The sequence below is a fragment of the Pimephales promelas genome, chromosome 25 (assembly GCF_988280905.1).
Source record: "Pimephales promelas chromosome 25, fPimPro1.hap1.1, whole genome shotgun sequence".
NCBI lineage: Eukaryota > Metazoa > Chordata > Actinopteri > Cypriniformes > Leuciscidae > Pimephales > Pimephales promelas.
In genome coordinates this window covers 7,715,184-7,726,649 of record NC_142793.1, presented here as the reverse complement: position 1 = coordinate 7,726,649, position 11,466 = coordinate 7,715,184, and the positions used below count along the sequence as shown (strand labels likewise).

Sequence of the window (11,466 nt, the reverse complement as noted above, 5' to 3'; positions counted from 1 at the left end):
GAGTCCTCAATTCGTGGGAGTGGGAATGCATCCTTCTTTGTTACGCTGTTCAGCTTCCGGTAATCGACACAAAACCTCCAAGCTCCTGTCTTCTTCTGCACTAGGACGACAGGGGCGGCCCAGGGGCTACTACTTTCACGGATAATCCCTCTATCTAACATTCCTTTCAACAGGGTCCGGATCTCTGAATAGAGGGTGGGAGGCACTGGTCGATACCGTTCCCGGCTTGGGGCCGCGTTACCAGTGGGGATCTGATGTTTGACCACCCCCGTGCAGCCATAATCCTCGTCATGGGTGGAGAACACATGTTGCCATTTAGACAAGAATTCTCGTAACTGATATTGTTGCTCTTCCTCTAGCCCCTCTCCTCTCAAGGAGTCTCCAACCAGATGTTCCGGAACTCCATTCTCCGAGAGGTCAGCTTTTACGTCGTCCGATCGGATGGTTACCTCTACCACTGCCGCACTCACTTGAACAAAGCAGACGTCGCTGTCCTCTCTTACTTGCTGAGGACTCACCGAGGTGATCCGGGCCAAGCATTGATGGCGCCGGAGCATAATCGGGTAGGGGTTAGTGTTGCGCACCCGCACGATCACCCGACCATGATGAACCACGGCCAGCCCTCTGGCTACGTCAATGGCCTGGCAATCCCAATGGGGTTCCACCAGGACCAAGTCTTCCGGTCCATAGGAACTAGCAGGCACCCTGGCCCACACCACAGCCTCACTTCCAGCTGGTACAGACAAGGCATAACGGCAAACCACCCGGCCCACACTCTCCCGGTCTTCCCTGTCTCCAGCAGCATGAATTCGATGGCAGTCCTTCAAGATGTTTTCCCACTGGGAATTATCCTCCCTCGACGGCCTCCGAGCCGGACCGTTCTTAAACAACTCCTCCCAGCAGTCTGCAATGACATTCATGCCCAACAGAGCCCGACGAGTGCCCAAGCAGTGGTCCTTGACAATAACTACTCCTTTCTGATACACGGGAATGCCACGAATGTCGAAGTCAACGACCACGTAGCCCGTGTAGGGGATGTCCAGCCCATTTGCCCCTCGTAACGTAAGCCGTGAAGCCTCGGCTCCTTGAAGTCGGTGGTCTTTGAATAGTTCTCTAGAAAGACTCTCTGTAAATAAAGTAACTTGGGAACCAGTGTCGACCAAACAGTTAATCTTCACCCCATTGACCTGGATTTCGACCTCAGGGCAGTGCCCAACCCACTCGTCCCCAGGGATAGGCACAGGAAGGGGGTCTCTAAAAGGGGTCCCGGCCACTTGACCCACAGTGGCCGGCAGACCTAAAAACCCCCTTGCGAGCCCCGACGGAGGCCACACTGACGACTGATGTGCCCCGGCTTCCCACAACTATTACAGATAGGTCTACCCTGGTCGTCCCACTGGTACCTAGGTTCAGCGGGGCGGGCAGGGCGACGTCCTTGCTCTCTGTTCCCATCAGAGTACGATCGATCCCGGGCCCTGGGCATGTCACTCGGCCACCCCCGACGTAGTTCTTCCACAAGACTTTTCGATAACTCCACCATCTGGCCCTTAACCTCCGACAAAAGCTCCTCGCGCAACTTCTGCTTCCAGTCAGTTGTTTCAGAAGGAATAGGGGCACAAGCACTACTGGCGGCCATGCAGACAGGTGGTTCGGTGGTTTCACCCTGATCTATCTCTAGAGCCAATGCTTCTTGTCGAAGGGCCTCGAAGGTCAGTGTGGGATCTCTACGTAGTTGAAGCCGGATACTCTGTCGAACCGGCCCATCGCGAAGCCCCAGGACAAACTGGTCTCGCAGCAAAGTCTCCCCTTCTCCCAGTCCATGGTCTGTTCGTCCCCTCAACCGGGAGAATTGTTCTCTCAGTTTCAGAGAGTAAGCCCGCAGAGTTTGCCTGGGTCCTTGACGATAATTAAAAAACTGGGCTCTAAGGACAGCCACCGGGGTAACATCTCCATAGAGCTCGGTCAGAAAATCAAAGATGGCCTTGGCAGTAGCTCGCACAACTTCGGGTGCTGCCATAACTTCTCGTTTCGCTTCCCCTTCTAGGGACCCAAGGACAAACTGAATCTTCTGCGGGTCGCTCAGCCCTTGCAAACCTGCCAGGTACGTAAATCTGCATTTTCCATTCCTGGAGACCCAGCTCAGATCCCGGTCCCCCATATCGCTGAGCCCAGGGAGCTCCCATGAATACAGGCATGACCTGTGTCCGTCCCACTGGCACCTCTTCATCCGCCATCGTGACCCTGTGGCCGCTACAACTCCCGGTGGGTGTATCCTTCCGACTACGCCACTTATGTCACCGCCCCGGGATGGTCCGACCCACACCCGGACGGACCTACACCCCACCGCGAGGAGCCGACACCACAAGGACACCAATGAACGGACAAAGAGACCAATGAGCAGATTAAGAGGGAAGTTTTATTTATTTTAAAAATTCAAGAATGTTGAGCAGATGGTTTCGTCGTGTAGGCCTGGACAGGATTGGAGACCACTGGAATCCGTACTCTATTCCCACAAGGAAGATCTTCGTCGACGTGACTGCTCTGTGAAGCTCAGGCAGAGAGAATGGAGCTCGGTTACTCAGCGGCGTGTACACAGCGTGTCTGCTTCTCCGTGGGGCTCAGGCAGAAAGAATGAAGAAGTCGGGGTGCTCACTGACGTAGCTGCAGCGAAACTGCTTCTCTGTGGGGCTCGGGCAGAGAGAATGAACAGGGTCAGAGTGCTCACCGAGGTAACTGCAGCGATACTGCTTCTCTGTGGGGCTCAGGCAGAACGAATGAGGCTCGGTTGTTCAGCGGTGCAACTGCTTCTCTGTGGGGCTCAGGCAGAGAGGATGAAAAGGTCAGAGTGCTCACCGACGTAACTGCAGCAATACTGCTTCTCTGTGGGGCTCAGGCAGAAAGAATGGGGCTCGGTTGCTCAGCGGCGTGTTCACAGCGTATCCGCTTCTCTGTGGGGCTCAGGCAGAGAGAATGAAAAAGGTCAGAGTGCTCACCGACATAACTGCAGCGATACTGCTTCTCTGTGGAGCTCAGGCAGAAAGAATGGGGCTCGATTGCTCAGCGGCGTGTTCACAGCGTATCCGCTTCTCTGTGGGGCTCAGGCAGAGAGAATGAAAAAGGTCAGGGTGCTCACCGACGTATCTGCAGCAATACTGCTTCTCTGTGGGGCTCAGGCAGAAAGAATGGGGCTCGATTGCTCAGCGGCGTGTTCACAGCGTATCCGCTTCTCTGTGGGGCTCAGGCAGAGAGAATGAAAAAGGTCAGAGTGCTCACCGACGTAACTGCAGCGATACTGCTTCTCTGTGGGGCTCAGGCAGAAAGAATGGGGCTCGGTTGCTCAGCGGCGTGTTCACAGCGTATCCGCTTCTCTGTGGGGCTCAGGCAGAGAAAATGAAAAAGGTCAGAGTGCTCACCGACATAACTGCAGCGATACTGCTTCTCTGTGGAGCTCAGGCAGAAAGAATGGGGCTCGGTTGCTCAGCGGCGTGTTCACAGCGTATCCGCTTCTCTGTGGGGCTCAGGCAGAGAGAATGAAAAAGGTCAGGGTGCTCACCGACGTATCTGCAGCGATACTGCTTCTCTGTGGGGCTCAGGCAGAAAGAATGGGGCTCGGTTGCTCAGCGGCGTGTTCACAGCGTATCCGCTTCTCTGTGGGGCTCAGGCAGAGAGAATGAAAAGGGTCAGAGTGCTCACCGACGTAACTGCAGCAATACTGCTTCTCTGAGGGGCTCAGGCAGAAAGAATGGGGCTCGGTTGCTCAGCGGCGTGTTCACAGCGTATCCGCTTCTCTGTGGGGCTCAGGCAGAGAGAATGAAAAAGGTCAGGGTGCTCACCGACGTATCTGCAGCGATACTGCTTCTCTGTGGGGCTCAGGCAGAAAGAATGGGGCTCGGTTGCTCAGCGGCGTGTTCACAGCGTATCCGCTTCTCTGTGGGGCTCAGGCAGAGAGAATGAAAAAGGTCAGGGTGCTCACCGACGTATCTGCAGCGATACTGCTTCTCTGTGGGGCTCAGGCAGAAAGAATGGGGCTCGGTGGCTCAGCGGCGTGTTCACAGCGTATCCGCTTCTCTGTGGGGCTCAGGCAGAGAGAATGAAAAAGGTCAGAGTGCTATAAGGAGTACAATCACTGGTGTTAATTCTCCATCGAGATGATCATTCAATGGTAGATAACTGGCGGAGTGGCTTAGCTGAAGCTGTATCCTTACAATGTTCAATGGTGAATAATGGCAGAAACCAGGTTCAGTAATACTTCTCTTCCCTGACGTTCATAGGGAGATGAATCAGTACAGACCACCGTAGCCTAAGCATTACACTTCCACCTTCGTGCACACTGCAATCCACACAGGCAAAACACACGTGAATAACTTTAAGAGATCAAAATCATTCCACTCACAAATCAGGCTTCAGTACGGCGTCTCTTCTATCTTCATCAATGAGGTGCTCCTGCAGCAATACTGTAGGCAATCATTAATTCCATACACCAGCCCACATAGTCATAATCATTCCTCATACCCCTTGCTCCAGCCCAATGTATGTCACTTCTCTCTCTGTTGCACTCTTTCACTCGTCGAGGACTTCCCAGCTCAGACACGTCGTTCCTTTTCTGCCTCTCCCTTTTCCCCGCTCACCAACCAAAGACCTTTTCAACTGTGCTGGTATGACGTGTGCGCCAATCAGCGATCGACGCGCTCACAATGCGCACCTGCTGTACATCAAATAGGAACCGGAGAAGTCTTAGGTCCCCCCCCCCGGAAATGTTCCCCATGGGAACGAAGGCACAAAATAATAGTTCCGCCCCCCCCCTCGATTGTCACGAGTGACACTCTCCCCCACCAATTGGTTCTAGTCCCTAGAACCAGGCATCTTCAACCCAGGCGCCATACCGTTCCGGCGGTTGCCCTCGGGTATCTCGCTGGGAGCGTCGGGGTGGAGATACAGGGGCCACTCTCCCAACTCCCACTTCGGGATGTCGAGGGGCCACAGCCCATCCAACCCATGGTGCCTCAGAACACGGAGGGACAACGGGTGTTTCTTCTCTCCCCTCAGGGAAATTAGGGCAGGGCCGAAGTAGGTTTCGGTGGAGCACCCGCTCTGGGCCAAGCCTCCCTTCCGGCCGCACAGTGTACACAGGCATGTCTGGTCCCTGTTGACGTTCCACCACATATGGCGTACTCTCCCACCGATCACTAAGCTTACCTTTTCCTTGACGTCGATTGTCTCTTACCAACACCCTTTCTCCAGGTAACAATGGAGCGTCTCGAGCGGTCCGATCATACAACCGCTTATTCTTTGCGGCTGCTGTGTTTAGGTGCTCTGTAACTCGGCGGTAAGCATGGTAAAGTTGTTGATGATGTCGGCCCACCCACTCGGTAGTACTTTGAGCTCCCTCAGTAGGTTCCGTTCCCAGGAGTAAATCCACAGGTAGGCGCATATGTCGGCCGAACATCAGGAAAGCCGGGGCATACCCGGTAATGCTGTGCACACTGTTATTATAGGCTTGCAATAAGGCAGGAAGGCATTCGGTCCACTGAACCTGGTGGTCAGTTTCTAAGGTCCCCAGCGAGCTCAATAAGGTCTGGTTAAAGCGCTCGCATCCTCCGTTACCTTGGGGGTGGTATGAGGTGGTGCGTGTTTTCCGACATCCGTACAGCTGGCTCAGTTCTTGAATAACTCTAGACTCAAAGTTAGGACCTTGATCGGAGTGGAGAATCTCCGGACACCCAAACGGCTGAATTACCATCCTCCACAATGCACTCGCAGTAGTGGCAGCAGTCTGATCTAAAGTTGGCGTAGCCCAAGCAAACTTAGTGAACAGATCGGTCACAACCAGAATATTCTGAAACCGGTCTGTCGGACGGCCCAGCGTCAGGTAGTCCATGCCAACAATATGCAAAGGCGCCCTAGGACGCATGGGGACCAACGGGGCCTTCTTCTCCTTCCGAGACTTAAACAACACGCATCGGGGGCAACTCTGAATGAATGTCCCAACAGTCGTCTCCATCCCGCCCCAGTAGAAGTACCTCCGAAGTAAAGACAATGTCCTCTCCTGGCCCTGATGTCCCATATGGGTATGGTACGCGGTCAACAGAGGCACGACCTGCTCTTCTGGTACTATCACTTGTTGTATTATCTCCCGGGTTGCCCGATCCTGAACTGAGCGGCAGAGCACCCCCTCTCGCAGTCCAAGTCGCTTCCACTGCCCCAAAAGTCGCTTTACCACAGAGGTCTGTGTTTGTCGCTCCCTTACCCCAGGTCCAACTCCACTCTTCAGGTAGGAGCTGATCTTCTTCAAGCTCTCATCTTTCCCCTGCAATGTCTTCCACCGATTAGGGTCCCATCCCCAACTCGGGGGAACCTCTCCCAAGCGGGATCCAGGGGCTTCCACCACTCCCACCAACAAACCTTCCTCCACGTCGGATGATACTGGCGGCATTGGACAGTTCTCTCCCCTGGCTGGTAGCCTGGACAACACATCTGCATTAGTATGTTCCCTGCCGGGTCGGTACTGAATTTGGTACTCGTAGTTAGCCATTTCCGCCACCCAACACTGCTCCACTGCTCCTAACTTAGCCCCTTGTAAATGCACCAAAGGATTATTGTCTGTGATTACAGTCACTTTTGCCCCCCACAAATAATCCTTGAATTTTTCTGCCATGGCCCATTTCATTGCCAGGAGTTCGATCTTAAAAGAACTATAATTTGACGCGTTCTGCTCTGCGGGGTGCAGGCTCCGACTTGCATAGGCGATTACCCTCTCGACCCCTTGTTGCCGCTGGGCCAACACGGCTCCCAGCCCTGCATGACTCGCATCGGTATATAATATAAAGGGTAGTGAGAAATCAGCGTATGCCAGGATTGGGGCTTGCAACAATTCTTGCTTCAGAGTTTGAAAAGCTTCCTCACACTCCGGCCGCCAGTCAACGGAGGGGGAGCCCCGACCACGGAAGCGTCCCGTGCCCGAAAGGAGCTGATTTAACGGCTTGGCGATTGCAGAGAATCCTTTAATGAACCGCCTATAATATCCCACAAAGCCCAAAAAAGATCTTACTTGACGGACAGTCTGGGGTGCCTCCCAATTCTGGACGGCCAAGACTTTCTCTGGATCCGGAGCAACCCCAGCTGTACTAACACAGTGCCCCAGAAACTTAACCTCCTTTCGAAACAACTGGCATTTATCAGGGCGGAGCTTCAACCCATATCTCGCCATGGCTTGGAAGACCTGTTCCAGATGGAGTAAATGAGAAGCAAAATCTGGTGAGAATACAATTACGTCATCAAGGTAAACCAGGGTGTTATCGACCAATTGCCCCCCCAAGCAGCGTTGCATTAGCCGCTGGAAGGTCGCGGGGGCATTGCACAGGCCGAAGGGCATACGGTCCCATTCGAAGAGCCCAAATGGAGTCGTGAAGGCAGTCTTCTCCTGGTCCCGTCCCTCGACCTGTACTTGCCAGTACCCACTGGCCAAATCCAACGTAGAGTACCATGCCGCCTGAGTGAGACTGGTGAGAGAGTCCTCAATTCGTGGGAGTGGGAATGCATCCTTCTTTGTTACGCTGTTCAGCTTCCGGTAATCGACACAAAACCTCCAAGCTCCTGTCTTCTTCTGCACTAGGACGACAGGGGCGGCCCAGGGGCTACTACTTTCACGGATAATCCCTCTATCTAACATTCCTTTCAACAGGGTCCGGATCTCTGAATAGAGGGTGGGAGGCACTGGTCGATACCGTTCCCGGCTTGGGGCCGCGTTACCAGTGGGGATCTGATGTTTGACCACCCCCGTGCAGCCATAATCCTCGTCATGGGTGGAGAACACATGTTGCCATTTAGACAAGAATTCTCGTAACTGATATTGTTGCTCTTCCTCTAGCCCCTCTCCTCTCAAGGAGTCTCCAACCAGATGTTCCGGAACTCCATTCTCCGAGAGGTCAGCTTTTACGTCGTCCGATCGGATGGTTACCTCTACCACTGCCGCACTCACTTGAACAAAGCAGACGTCGCTGTCCTCTCTTACTTGCTGAGGACTCACCGAGGTGATCCGGGCCAAGCATTGATGGCGCCGGAGCATAATCGGGTAGGGGTTAGTGTTGCGCACCCGCACGATCACCCGACCATGATGAACCACGGCCAGCCCTCTGGCTACGTCAATGGCCTGGCAATCCCAATGGGGTTCCACCAGGACCAAGTCTTCCGGTCCATAGGAACTAGCAGGCACCCTGGCCCACACCACAGCCTCACTTCCAGCTGGTACAGACAAGGCATAACGGCAAACCACCCGGCCCACACTCTCCCGGTCTTCCCTGTCTCCAGCAGCATGAATTCGATGGCAGTCCTTCAAGATGTTTTCCCACTGGGAATTATCCTCCCTCGACGGCCTCCGAGCCGGACCGTTCTTAAACAACTCCTCCCAGCAGTCTGCAATGACATTCATGCCCAACAGAGCCCGACGAGTGCCCAAGCAGTGGTCCTTGACAATAACTACTCCTTTCTGATACACGGGAATGCCACGAATGTCGAAGTCAACGACCACGTAGCCCGTGTAGGGGATGTCCAGCCCATTTGCCCCTCGTAACGTAAGCCGTGAAGCCTCGGCTCCTTGAAGTCGGTGGTCTTTGAATAGTTCTCTAGAAAGACTCTCTGTAAATAAAGTAACTTGGGAACCAGTGTCGACCAAACAGTTAATCTTCACCCCATTGACCTGGATTTCGACCTCAGGGCAGTGCCCAACCCACTCGTCCCCAGGGATAGGCACAGGAAGGGGGTCTCTAAAAGGGGTCCCGGCCACTTGACCCACAGTGGCCGGCAGACCTAAAAACCCCCTTGCGAGCCCCGACGGAGGCCACACTGACGACTGATGTGCCCCGGCTTCCCGCAACTATTACAGATAGGTCTACCCTGGTCGTCCCACTGGTACCTAGGTTCAGCGGGGCGGGCAGGGCGACGTCCTTGCTCTCTGTTCCCATCAGAGTACGATCGATCCCGGGCCCTGGGCATGTCACTCGGCCACCCCCGACGTAGTTCTTCCACAAGACTTTTCGATAACTCCACCATCTGGCCCTTAACCTCCGACAAAAGCTCCTCGCGCAACTTCTGCTTCCAGTCAGTTGTTTCAGAAGGAATAGGGGCACAAGCACTACTGGCGGCCATGCAGACAGGTGGTTCGGTGGTTTCACCCTGATCTATCTCTAGAGCCAATGCTTCTTGTCGAAGGGCCTCGAAGGTCAGTGTGGGATCTCTACGTAGTTGAAGCCGGATACTCTGTCGAACCGGCCCATCGCGAAGCCCCAGGACAAACTGGTCTCGCAGCAAAGTCTCCCCTTCTCCCAGTCCATGGTCTGTTCGTCCCCTCAACCGGGAGAATTGTTCTCTCAGTTTCAGAGAGTAAGCCCGCAGAGTTTGCCTGGGTCCTTGACGATAATTAAAAAACTGGGCTCTAAGGACAGCCACCGGGGTAACATCTCCATAGAGCTCGGTCAGAAAATCAAAGATGGCCTTGGCAGTAGCTCGCACAACTTCGGGTGCTGCCATAACTTCTCGTTTCGCTTCCCCTTCTAGGGACCCAAGGACAAACTGAATCTTCTGCGGGTCGCTCAGCCCTTGCAAACCTGCCAGGTACGTAAATCTGCATTTTCCATTCCTGGAGACCCAGCTCAGATCCCGGTCCCCCATATCGCTGAGCCCAGGGAGCTCCCATGAATACAGGCATGACCTGTGTCCGTCCCACTGGCACCTCTTCATCCGCCATCGTGACCCTGTGGCCGCTACAACTCCCGGTGGGTGTATCCTTCCGACTACGCCACTTATGTCACCGCCCCGGGATGGTCCGACCCACACCCGGACGGACCTACACCCCACCGCGAGGAGCCGACACCACAAGGACACCAATGAACGGACAAAGAGACCAATGAGCAGATTAAGAGGGAAGTTTTATTTATTTTAAAAATTCAAGAATGTTGAGCAGATGGTTTCGTCGTGTAGGCCTGGACAGGATTGGAGACCACTGGAATCCGTACTCTATTCCCACAAGGAAGATCTTCGTCGACGTGACTGCTCTGTGAAGCTCAGGCAGAGAGAATGGAGCTCGGTTACTCAGCGGCGTGTACACAGCGTGTCTGCTTCTCCGTGGGGCTCAGGCAGAAAGAATGAAGAAGTCGGGGTGCTCACTGACGTAGCTGCAGCGAAACTGCTTCTCTGTGGGGCTCGGGCAGAGAGAATGAACAGGGTCAGAGTGCTCACCGAGGTAACTGCAGCGATACTGCTTCTCTGTGGGGCTCAGGCAGAACGAATGAGGCTCGGTTGTTCAGCGGTGCAACTGCTTCTCTGTGGGGCTCAGGCAGAGAGGATGAAAAGGTCAGAGTGCTCACCGACGTAACTGCAGCAATACTGCTTCTCTGTGGGGCTCAGGCAGAAAGAATGGGGCTCGGTTGCTCAGCGGCGTGTTCACAGCGTATCCGCTTCTCTGTGGGGCTCAGGCAGAGAGAATGAAAAAGGTCAGAGTGCTCACCGACATAACTGCAGCGATACTGCTTCTCTGTGGAGCTCAGGCAGAAAGAATGGGGCTCGATTGCTCAGCGGCGTGTTCACAGCGTATCCGCTTCTCTGTGGGGCTCAGGCAGAGAGAATGAAAAAGGTCAGGGTGCTCACCGACATAACTGCAGCGATACTGCTTCTCTGTGGAGCTCAGGCAGAAAGAATGGGGCTCGGTTGCTCAGCGGCGTGTTCACAGCGTATCCGCTTCTCTGTGGGGCTCAGGCAGAGAGAATGAAAAAGGTCAGGGTGCTCACCGACGTATCTGCAGCGATACTGCTTCTCTGTGGGGCTCAGGCAGAAAGAATGGGGCTCGGTTGCTCAGCGGCGTGTTCACAGCGTATCCGCTTCTCTGTGGGGCTCAGGCAGAGAGAATGAAAAAGGTCAGGGTGCTCACCGACGTATCTGCAGCAATACTGCTTCTCTGTGGGGCTCAGGCAGAAAGAATGGGGCTCGGTTGCTCAGCGGCGTGTTCACAGCGTATCCGCTTCTCTGTGGGGCTCAGGCAGAGAGAATGAAAAGGGTCAGAGTGCTCACCGACGTAACTGCAGCAATACTGCTTCTCTGAGGGGCTCAGGCAGAAAGAATGGGGCTCGGTTGCTCAGCGGCGTGTTCACAGCGTATCCGCTTCTCTGTGGGGCTCAGGCAGAGAGAATGAAAAAGGTCAGGGTGCTCACCGACGTATCTGCAGCGATACTGCTTCTCTGTGGGGCTCAGGCAGAAAGAATGGGGCTCGGTTGCTCAGCGGCGTGTTCACAGCGTATCCGCTTCTCTGTGGGGCTCAGGCAGAGAGAATGAAAAAGGTCAGGGTGCTCACCGACGTATCTGCAGCGATACTGCTTCTCTGTGGGGCTCAGGCAGAAAGAATGGGGCTCGGTGGCTCAGCGGCGTGTTCACAGCGTATCCGCTTCTCTGTGGGGCTCAGGCAGAGAGAATGAAAAA

General features: G+C 54.5%; 2 pseudogenes; both read right to left on the bottom strand.

Moving 5' to 3' along the window:
• Positions 1 to 1,288: 1,288 nt before the first annotated feature.
• LOC148965025 (uncharacterized) lies at positions 1,289 to 3,253 on the bottom strand (annotated as a pseudogene).
• A 5,538-nt stretch (positions 3,254 to 8,791) lies between these two features.
• On the bottom strand, positions 8,792 to 10,749 carry LOC148965024 (uncharacterized; annotated as a pseudogene).
• Between the last annotated feature and the right edge of the window lie 717 nt (positions 10,750 to 11,466).